Source organism: Triticum dicoccoides, chromosome 3B (assembly GCF_002162155.2).
Source record: "Triticum dicoccoides isolate Atlit2015 ecotype Zavitan chromosome 3B, WEW_v2.0, whole genome shotgun sequence".
Taxonomy (NCBI): domain Eukaryota; kingdom Viridiplantae; phylum Streptophyta; class Magnoliopsida; order Poales; family Poaceae; genus Triticum; species Triticum dicoccoides.
The window spans coordinates 189,452,812-189,462,701 of record NC_041385.1 but is presented as its reverse complement, the minus strand read 5'-3'; the positions used below and the strand labels follow the sequence as shown (position 1 = coordinate 189,462,701).

The 9,890-nt window shown below is 46.9% G+C and overlaps 1 long non-coding RNA gene across 2 annotated transcripts; it reads left to right on the top strand.

Annotated features, from left to right (window-relative positions):
* Positions 1 to 6,966: 6,966 nt before the first annotated feature.
* On the top strand, positions 6,967 to 9,887 carry LOC119275477. 2 transcript variants are annotated; one of them, XR_005135725.1, is made up of 4 exons: positions 6,967 to 7,087; positions 7,165 to 7,384; positions 8,532 to 8,622; positions 9,619 to 9,887. It is a non-coding gene; the product is annotated as an uncharacterized LOC119275477 (long non-coding RNA). The 2 variants fall into 2 exon arrangements; XR_005135724.1 differs by having other exon boundaries at positions 6,972 to 7,087; positions 7,179 to 7,384.
* The last annotated feature ends 3 nt before the right edge of the window (positions 9,888 to 9,890 follow it).

Below are 9,890 nucleotides of genomic sequence, written 5' to 3'. Positions count from 1 at the left end.
CCAGCCTCGCGAGGGCAACTGGAGGGAGCAGCCTCATGAGGAGCGCCCTCAAGGCAACGCAGCTCTGCCTCCTCTGCCTCCACCACCAAGAAGGAATGAATATCACCACCAGGACGAGGGGCTGGGGGCTTCCAGGAGCCTTGGGCCATTGCCTGCATCTTGAGCGGCTCACAGGCCCCAACTTCCCACCGCATCTTCAAGCAGTTCGCGTGCGAGGTGAATGCAGCGCTCCCCAAGCCCGAAGCAACTCACACTCTCAGGTGGTCCAAGTGTGCCATCACCTTCGACTCCTCAGACCAGCTCAAGTGTGCAGCCGCCACTGGCACGCTCCCCATGCTCTGCTCCCCCGTCATCAGCAACGTGGTCTTCACCAAGACTCTCATCGATGGTGGAGCAGGGCTCAATGTTCTCTCTCTTCAGACGTTCGACAGGCTCCAAGTGCCATACTACCAGCTTCACCCAACCAAGCCATTTTGAGGAGTGACCGATGGTTCCACACACCCGATAGGGCAGGTTCGCCTTCCTGTCACCTTCGGCGAGTGCAACAACTACCACAATAAGCTCATTGACTTTGATGTCACTGACATCCGCCTGCCCTACAACGCCATCCTAGGGTACCCATCACTAGACAAGTTCATGGCGGCCACGCACCGCGGCTACAACGTCCTCAAGATGCCAGGAAGCGGCGGCGTCATCACGGTCGCATGTTAAGAGAAGGATGCGGTGTGCTCCCTCGAGTGCGCCTTCCAGGCTGCTGCAGTCGAGAACCCAGAGGACGAAGACAGCGCCCTCCCTCCTGAGGTCGGCCCCAAGACGAAGAAGCTGCAGTTGGGACAGGGGTCTTGTGAAGTAGCATCACTCGAGGACGCAGTGCTGAGCCTTGTGTCTCCGGACGCGGCACCTTCACCCATCGCATAGGAAGGCGTGCCCGGCGCCCCTCTTAGGATAGGCTCGGGGGCTCTCCTTTGGAGGGCCTCAGTCCTAGCCAAGGTCACGAGGGAGGCGCTCGGGCACCATGTGGAGGCGCTCTTCAGAGCATGCTTCCCAGGAGAAGGCAGCAGGCGTGAGGCACCAGGCATTCAGGAGTTCATCAGCAAGGCAATCGAGGAGATTCAAGAAGGAAGGGTTCTGCAAGGCGATCGTCGCGTGCCGCGTGGTGCAGCTCACTGCCCTGGCGAGGGTAAGGAGTTCTGTGTCTGCATCGACATCCCTTGGCTTAACAGGTCCGCGTCTCGGCAGCTCATCTGGCTGTCTCGTGTCGGCCAGTGCGAGGATCCACCTCACAGCTATGTCCGCATGCCCTTCGTCCTGTTGGGCACGGCTGAAGTGTTCCAGCGCTGCGTGAGGGATGCTCAGACGGCCTGCGAGGCCAGGCACCAGGCGGTCCTAGCAGAGATGGAGGAGCACCTTCAGGAGCCTCTCAGTCCCACCGAGTCTCCCGAGGCTCGGCACCAGAGCGGCCCGTGAGGAACGACTCCAGCAGCGCGTGTTTTTTGGCTACTTCAACACCTCTTCAGCAACGGTACCAGGTGACATCTTTCTAGTTCGTTCAGTTTGGGGGCGCCCCTCAGGCTGCATCATCCCAAGGCCGTGCGGGTCTGGCCCTGCGGCATGTATCGTTTTGCATTCACCAGGACTATCTAACCATTTCTGTGAGTTTATCTATGATTGTCACTTTATGACTGCCGCCTCACGGCCCCCCATGTGTTACCGACTAATACCTCTCTTGCATCGCTGCATGATAACTCACGTTGGCACGGCACTTGTGCTTGGGTCCGTCCCTGCAATGATGGTAAACCTAGGATCGAGCTCTGGTTTGCGGCCTGCCTCGCGTACGCCACCTCGCCAGATCCTCGATGCCTTTGTCCTATGCTCTGGGTTGCAGGCCCGCCCTACAGGAGTTCCTAGTCTTCCCTGTCGTCTAATCTGCAGGTTCATATGGCAATGGGATACAGATAGGTTTAAACGACCACCATCTGGCCTCGCGAGCCGCTTGCACGTTAAAGGGGGGCTCCCGAGCATCGCGCCTCGGGAGCTCCTACTAGATCTCCAGCCCTCACCCCCTGGCCTTGACCACGGCATCGTGACCTGGCATACTAGCAGCGGCTGAGCTCGCTCGAGGGCCTGGTCCTGAGGACGTAGAGAACCTAGGAGAGCGAGGCGGGAAGGTGGCCTGTGCAGGCTATGCTCAACGGTTCCTCGGGCACCAGGACAAGCGTCATCACCCTGACGGACCAAGATACCAAAAGATAAGTCCCAGTTCGCTGCGGCGCCAGCTTTGCTCCTTGCACGCCCCGCCTCGCAGTTCCATTTTGGCGGTTCTACTCCCCTTTTCAATTTTCTAGGCAGCTGCTTGCACGCCAAAGGGGACCTCATGAGCATCGCGCCTCATGAGCTCTTACCGGACCCTGGGCCGCTCACCTCCTAGCCTTGACCACGGCATCGCGATCTGGCATACTAGCGACGGCTGAAGCCTGCCTGGGGACTGGGTCCTATCGGCGTAGAGCACCGCCTAGCCTAGGGGAAAAAGGAGGAACCGAGCCGAACTGGAATACGCATCTCCATCACGAAATCAAAAGAAACAACATTGATATTAAGTACATTACGAACCTTACAAACCCCACGGGGGCTGATCTTCATTCCGCGCAGAGAAAGCGACTACAAGGCCCTACGGTATCGCCGACGATGCCGGGCGGCAGCCGCAGCTGCGCTTCGGCCTCGGTGGGAGCTTGGCGGCACGTAGCTTTGTTGCTCGACTCCGGAGAGTCGCTGGGCTCAGGAGAGTCGCTGGATTCCCAGGAGTCGCCACTGCTGGACGAAGCGCCGAAGGGGACAGCAGCAGGTCTAGCACCCATTGCAGCGTCCCTCGAGTTGTCTCCTCCGGGGCAGCATTCCAATCGTTTGCCCTCCTCATTGAAGACCTTGAGGAACAGAGTGGCCGCTCCGTCATACTCAAAGTGGATCGCCAGAGATCCCTCTGCGCGTCAAGCCGGGCGATCTCACCCCATCCATGCGTTATGAAGATGTCCCCAAGTGGCACCACCTCGACTTCAGCTTTGGTGGCCAAGTTGTGACACCCGGCATATTGCAGCCACAGCTCAACCGGCCCCCTCGGAGGCAGCTTGCCAGCGAAGAACCACGGGAGTCGGATCCAGGTGTTGGGAGGCATTGCCGCCCACACCACGAATTAATGTGAGCTGCCCTCGGCGTGAACCCGAGGCGCGGTCGGCATGGCAATGGTGGCCCTGTCGCCATCATCGGGCGCCACTCGGTGGCGCACACCTTCATCCTGAGCGCGGGCGTATATGGGGAGGGGGAAGCCGGGCAGAGGCCTCGACTGCCAAGGCCTGGCCACCTCTCACCCTGCGCTGGCATCGAGAGGGAGGCGGAGCCATTTCTTCGGCGGGAGAGGATCGAGCCCCTCCCTAGGAGCCTTCCCCTTCTCGGCCGCAGAATACCTCTTGATCGGCGCCATGGGAGCAAGATGGAGAAGAGAATAAGCAGATGGGAGCAAGACGAAAGAGAGATGAGCAAGGGCTCCGCCCGCTCGCACATTTATAGCCAGGAGAAGGTAAATCATCGGCCTCCCACGATCTCTAGAAATGATAATTCTCTCTGCATGCAACATGCAATTGTCAAGTCGAGCAGTTGTCGAGGCAGCATGGGGAAGCGGAGTCGCCCACGTCCCATCAATCGCCACACATCATCAAGGTCGCAGACGGTTAGGGCCCGCTGCGCTCCGCACTTGGCCCTTGGCTTCGCCTGGAAGCCAAGTCCGAGCGCACCTTGGGCCCGGGGGCTACTCTCGGCGTCCTGGATTTGGGGGTATCCAGCCCTACCTGCCTGCGGCCCACCACGTGGCTCCATTGACGGCCCAGTACGGCCCAGCTTCAGCATCAACAACACAAGACCCTCGCGAGGCGGATGACGCCAAGACCCCCGAGGGGATCAGCCTCCTCAGGCTGGCTCCTGAGGGGCAGATAGTTCTATGCAGGTTACCTCACGAGGCTCAGCTGACGTGAGCCATGACGACCAGGGCCAGGCGGGCGCAGAGCACAGGTTTCCTCTCCGGTGCAAAGGAAGCAAGCCACATGCGCGGAGTCCCGAGGAATCAGCCAAAGGTTTCCATTTCAGGGCAACGAGACCGAGACCGCCAGGATGGCAGGACGGAGGTCATCGACGAGCCCACCGCGGCGTCATGACCAGAGGCTTTTTGCAGGCGAAGACTACTTTTGTCAGGATAGACTGTACTACTTGTCCCCTTTCAAATCCGGCCGTTGTGAGATCCCTTCCCGCCAACATTTGGGAAGAGGACCAAGGCCACTATAAATAGGACTAGCCACCACCATAGAGGGGGAGGACGAGAGCAAGTAGGACTAGCATACACCACACCAGCTCAAGAACACCTCACCTCCTGAGGCTTGTTCATCCAATGTACTAGTTCATCCTCAGCCCTTCGAGGCAATCCACCAAAACGCTCGAGTAGGGTATTACACCACAAGGGTGGCACGAACCAGGATAAACTGTTGTGTCCCTTTGAGCTTGACGCTCTAGGCTTAGGAGGATCGCGAGTAGGCAGGCTGGGTAGGTTGAGATCTCCGCACGCACCCCAGAATTCGAACCTCTCAAGGGTTTGCGGATCCCATAATCCGACACTAACAAAGTGTACAAGCTGCAGCGATCCATCTATGGACTGGTGCACGCATCTCGGAGTTGGAATATAAGCTTTGATGAGGTGATTAAAGCATATGGTTTTATACAGACTTTCGGTGAAGTCTGTATTTACAAGAAAGTGAGTGGGAGCTCTGTAGCATTTCTGATATTATATGTAGACGCCATATTGTTGACTGGAAATGATATAGAATTTCTGGATAGCATAAAAGGATACTTGAATAAGATTTTTTTTAATAAAAGACCTTGGTGAAGTTGCTTATATATTGGGCATCAAGATCTACAAAGATAGATCAAGATGCTTAATAGGACTTTCACGAAGCACATACCTTGAATGTGTTACAAGGTGTAAAGTTGAGTAAGACTCAAAACCCGACCACGGCAGAAGATAGAGAGAGAATGGAAGTCATTCGCTATATGCCTCAGCCATAGGTTCTATAAAGTATGTCATGCTCTGTACCAGACCAGTTGTGTGCCTTGCTATGAGTTTGGCAAGGGGGTACAATAGTGATCCAGGAGTGGATCACTGGACAATGGTCAAAATTATCCATAGGTACCTTAAAGAGGACTAATGAAATGTTTCTCGGCTATGGAGGTGATAAAGGGTTCTTCGTAAAGGGTTACGTTGATGCAAGCTTTAACACTGATCGAGATGACTCGGAGTCTCAATCAAGATACATATTGAAAGTGGGAGCAATTATCTAGAGTAGCTCCATACAGAGCTTTGTAGACACAGAAATTTGCAAAATACATACGAATTTGAATGTAACAGACACATTGACTAAACCTCTCTCACAAGAAAAACATGATCACACCTTAGTACACTTTGGGTGCTAATCACATGGCGACGTGAACTAGATTATTGACTCTAATAAACCCTCTGGGAGTTGGTCACATGGCGATGTGAACTATGGGTGTTAATCACATGACGATGTGAACTATTGGTGTTAAATCATATGGCGATGTGAACTAGATTATTGACTCTAGTGCAAGTGGGAGGCTGAAGGAAATATGCCCTAGAGGCAATAATAAAATTGTTGTTTTATATTTCCTTATTTCATGATAAACTAGCGGTGTGACCCGCGCATTTGCGCGGCTAGCTTCCTTGTGTATGGTAAGTTATGTATGTAAGATATCGTTATGTTAGTAGACATAAATTTTGTATTATAGTAAAGCTTGAATTGTTTGTTGAATGCCAATTTTTTCAGTTTTATATTGAATTTTAAAATACTATATTGGACTAATTTGCTACTTTGTTGAATGCCAATTTGGAAGTCATCATTTGTCTTACATTTATAATGTCATACACATTTGCGCGGCGAGATTTATAGTGTATTTTTTTGTGTAGTTCTAACTTATTTTTATTATACATTAGTTCTTAGCATGTTATTAGATAGACATTTCAAAGAAAAAAAAACATACCAAAATTACATGGTATTGAACTTATTGGTCCTAGCGTGAACTACCATTCACTTCAATTTAGTTGTAAACAATTGTAGTTTGGTAAGAAGTTCTATTAAATAGAGTTTGTCATTGCAAATATTTGGTGCGTGACAGTAATAAAAGATCAATGACCAGTGGCCCACGGCCTAACATGTAGAACTATGATTTTTGTATTATTCTATTATAGTCTCCTTTTTCCTCTATCCTTTTATTTTATATTTCACCAAGTTTTCAATAACTGTTACAGAAAAATTAGAAAAAAAATTTATGACACCTTTAATTTGTATTTTTCAAATAACTTTTACATAAAAAATACAACAAAATTATCAAGTACACTTGGACGACCGCGCAAATTTTTTTATATATGTTGGCTCATGTGTTTGAATTCAACCAAAAGAGATTATCATTTTGAAAAGTTGCAAATAAATATGATTGGTCAAATACGTTTTGGCTTTTTGCGGTTGCCTATGATATTTTGGTTTCATCCATGTAAATGATTTGGCTTCATTTTTTAAAAGAATATTATAATTGCATGTGCACTAACCTCCACATACACGCACATGGTTTTTTTAGCCTATTTGATTTCTAAAAGTATACATGGCTTATACGGAAAGCCTGATTTTTTTTTCTAATTTTGTTTACTAACTATTTTGAATGTGTCGTTCACTGGAGTAGATAAGCCGGGGGGTCATCTCTAATTTACTGGCTTATGCTGAGCTACTGTCTTAGAAAATTCTAAGCCCTACTTCACTTACCCCATCTATTAAGCCATCGTTGCGATGCTCCAGCCCACCTAGCGACCCAGGAAAAGTCGACATCATTTTTTTTACTCAAACCACACGCACATGTCATCCTCTACATAGAACTGTTGCTTTAGTTAAAAAGAAAAACTGCATCTTCCTCTCCTCTCAGTCGATCCCCTTTAGTCCTCCTCACCCACATGCGCCACCGGTTGTGATTAGCAGCCAGCGAAGTAAGATCTAGCTAATGTATTCCAGGAATCTAATTCCTGACATTCTCTGATGTCACTTCTCGCTACTGTTTTTATAGTTTCTCATCCTCAGGTACTAAACGCAAGCCCTAATCATGGCGACCTAGAATGGGGCACGCAGCAGAGGCAAACTTGTGTGGCTGGGTCTCAGCTCGATGGAGGAGGGCCATCAATGGGAGGGCAGCGTTTAGCCCAAAATTTGGTTGCCGAAGGGGAGGTTGATGTACACGTGCTGGATCTGCGGCACAATATAGAGGTTTTCCTTCCAGCTATTGTCAGGTATTGGTTGGCGGAGGTAGATGTGTAGAAGTAGATCGGGAGCCCCCGCAAAAAAAAGAGATTGGGAGAGAAATACTTAGTAAGATGAGAAGTGTGTCCGCTGGTAGAAGCGATTTGCCGGACTATATATTTTTATTCCTTCATAGAAACCGACTCTTTACAGGTGTTTTTTCCCAATTTGGACTAAAAAGTATATTATTTTGATTTGTTGTTGTCATATCTGAGAAAATATTACTTGTATGTATTAGTAATAGACAAAGTGAGAAGACTTGCATGTAGTATAAGAAGCTTAGTTCATATATATGTTGTTAAACAAACAATGGTTGATCATTTGCAGGCCAAGCTAATAACATTGGATGTTTTCTTATGCTTCTCATGAACTGAAAATGTTGTATGATATAGAAGTGCTATTGCCAGAAACATATATTGAAGAAGTTTTTTCCGAATAATTGCAATTTGACATGCATTGAATAGTGCTAACATTCGGACCCTTACTATCCAATAAGTATCATCCTTATCTTGACCAATGTCTAGTATTCTTAGGCTCTTTATTTGGGGAAATACATATAGTCCGACTTTCACAGGATAAGCTACTAATCAACTTATTTGTGGATAAGTGTGTTGTCTAATGGCTGCATTAACATTAGGTTTTCTTTGGCCATAATGGACATCTGAATCTTCATCTTCGACCCCTAGTAGTTATTTTTGGTTGAACTGGTTTTTGTTCTCTCGTACATCTTTTTCTTTTCCTTGTTGCACATTTGTCTCTGTTCATTTATCCCCTGAGCCATCAGATATTGAAATAGATCTTGGTATCCTTCTTTATCACGCGGAGCTCATGTGACGTTGATATTTTCTTCTTGACGCCCATCTTCATTTACTATTATCCAGTTTCTATCCGTAATTCCATTGTTTTGTGATAATCATCACATGGCATGTATAATAATTTAATATTTTCTTGCAGGAGATCTATTGTAGGCCTGTAGCTATGAACACATAATCAGAAAATTTACCCAGAAACTCAATGTTAGCATTGTGATAAAACTAAAACTCAATGCTAGCATTGTGATAAAACTAAGTGACACAAATAAGTCAAATGTTACTTCACTATAATTGATATGAATCAAATATTCAAATGTCATTGCAGGTCTCAAGGGTCAGGTTTTCTTCGAAGATATCATATCTCAAAAGAACTCGGATGGATTACCTGATTTAGTAGGTTTTCTTGATTCATTGTAGTAAGTTCTTGTAATGCTCTGCTCCAGTAAAACATTTTTTTCTAGCATCCTTGAGTACTTTTATCTATTTCGATCATTTTAGGTACAATTTATTCTGCTGAGTGCCTACATTTATGGTTTGAGTTAAGAATAACTATTATTTACATTAGTGAGTTTACATGAGTCACAATTCGTCGACAAATAACAAAAAGATAGTGTCTCATACCTGTTAAGAAGTTCCTGATTCTTGGGTATGTCTAAACATTCTTGTGGCATCTGTTGACTTTAGATAAAAAAACTGTTAAGTCAACAGTGAATCTCTCCAACATTAGTTTTTTTTCATGAAAAGCGGAAGAGCATGTATATTACTGGACTTACCATTGAAAACCATTAGGAAGGTCACAATAATGATAGGTATATATATAAGTAATCTGGAATGTAAATTTGGAGATTAATTGTGGTAACCGTCAGAAAGAATAATTAGTTGTAAGTTGGTTTCAATACCTGGGCATTGTTTATCTTTCTCCGTTCTCGTAGGAATTATCTTTCCCCGTCTCGTAGCGTGTCCTTGGATAGAAATTCAAAACAGTAATCTAGATAAAAGTTCTGATGTTTCTTTCACTTTATTTGACATCTTACATGTGAAAAAATATTTTCAATTGCATTGCTCACCAGGCTATATTTTATGGGTTAAAATTGCTAAGTTGCATATGTAGATCTCTGACTAAAAATGCTTTATAAATGCCTAGAGATTCTTCGAGACTGTAGCATGCATTGTATGCCCTGTTAGAACAATCAAAATATAATTAGATAGAATAATTCTCAGTTAAATATGTAAAGAATAAACATGTTCATCAACCAAGATCATGTCAAACCTCATAATCTCAAAAGTTGTAGAATTGTGTATTAGCTTCAAAAGCAACAGAAACATAGTTGCTGTTTAAGAAAGTACAGTTGATGATTTAATCCAGAATAAGTTAGTTCACTAAAAAATAGTTACCTGACTTGATGATTCAGGTGAGAAGCAACTCAAAAGGTTGGGGCATGACTTCATCCGGCATCGGCACCAAGTTGCACGTGAAACTTTGGTTTTTCCTGGCTTCGATCTTTATCAGGCATAGTATTGGCTGACTTTGATTTTTGTGATTGTGTTTTGGTCCTGTAGTTTGGGCTGGCTTCTACTTTCTTGGGTGTGTGCCTGGTTTGGCTGGCTAGATGTGTTTGGTTTTCCATGGTTGTGGAATTCTGTATGTTGTATCCTACTCCATAAATCTTATTTGCATGCACGC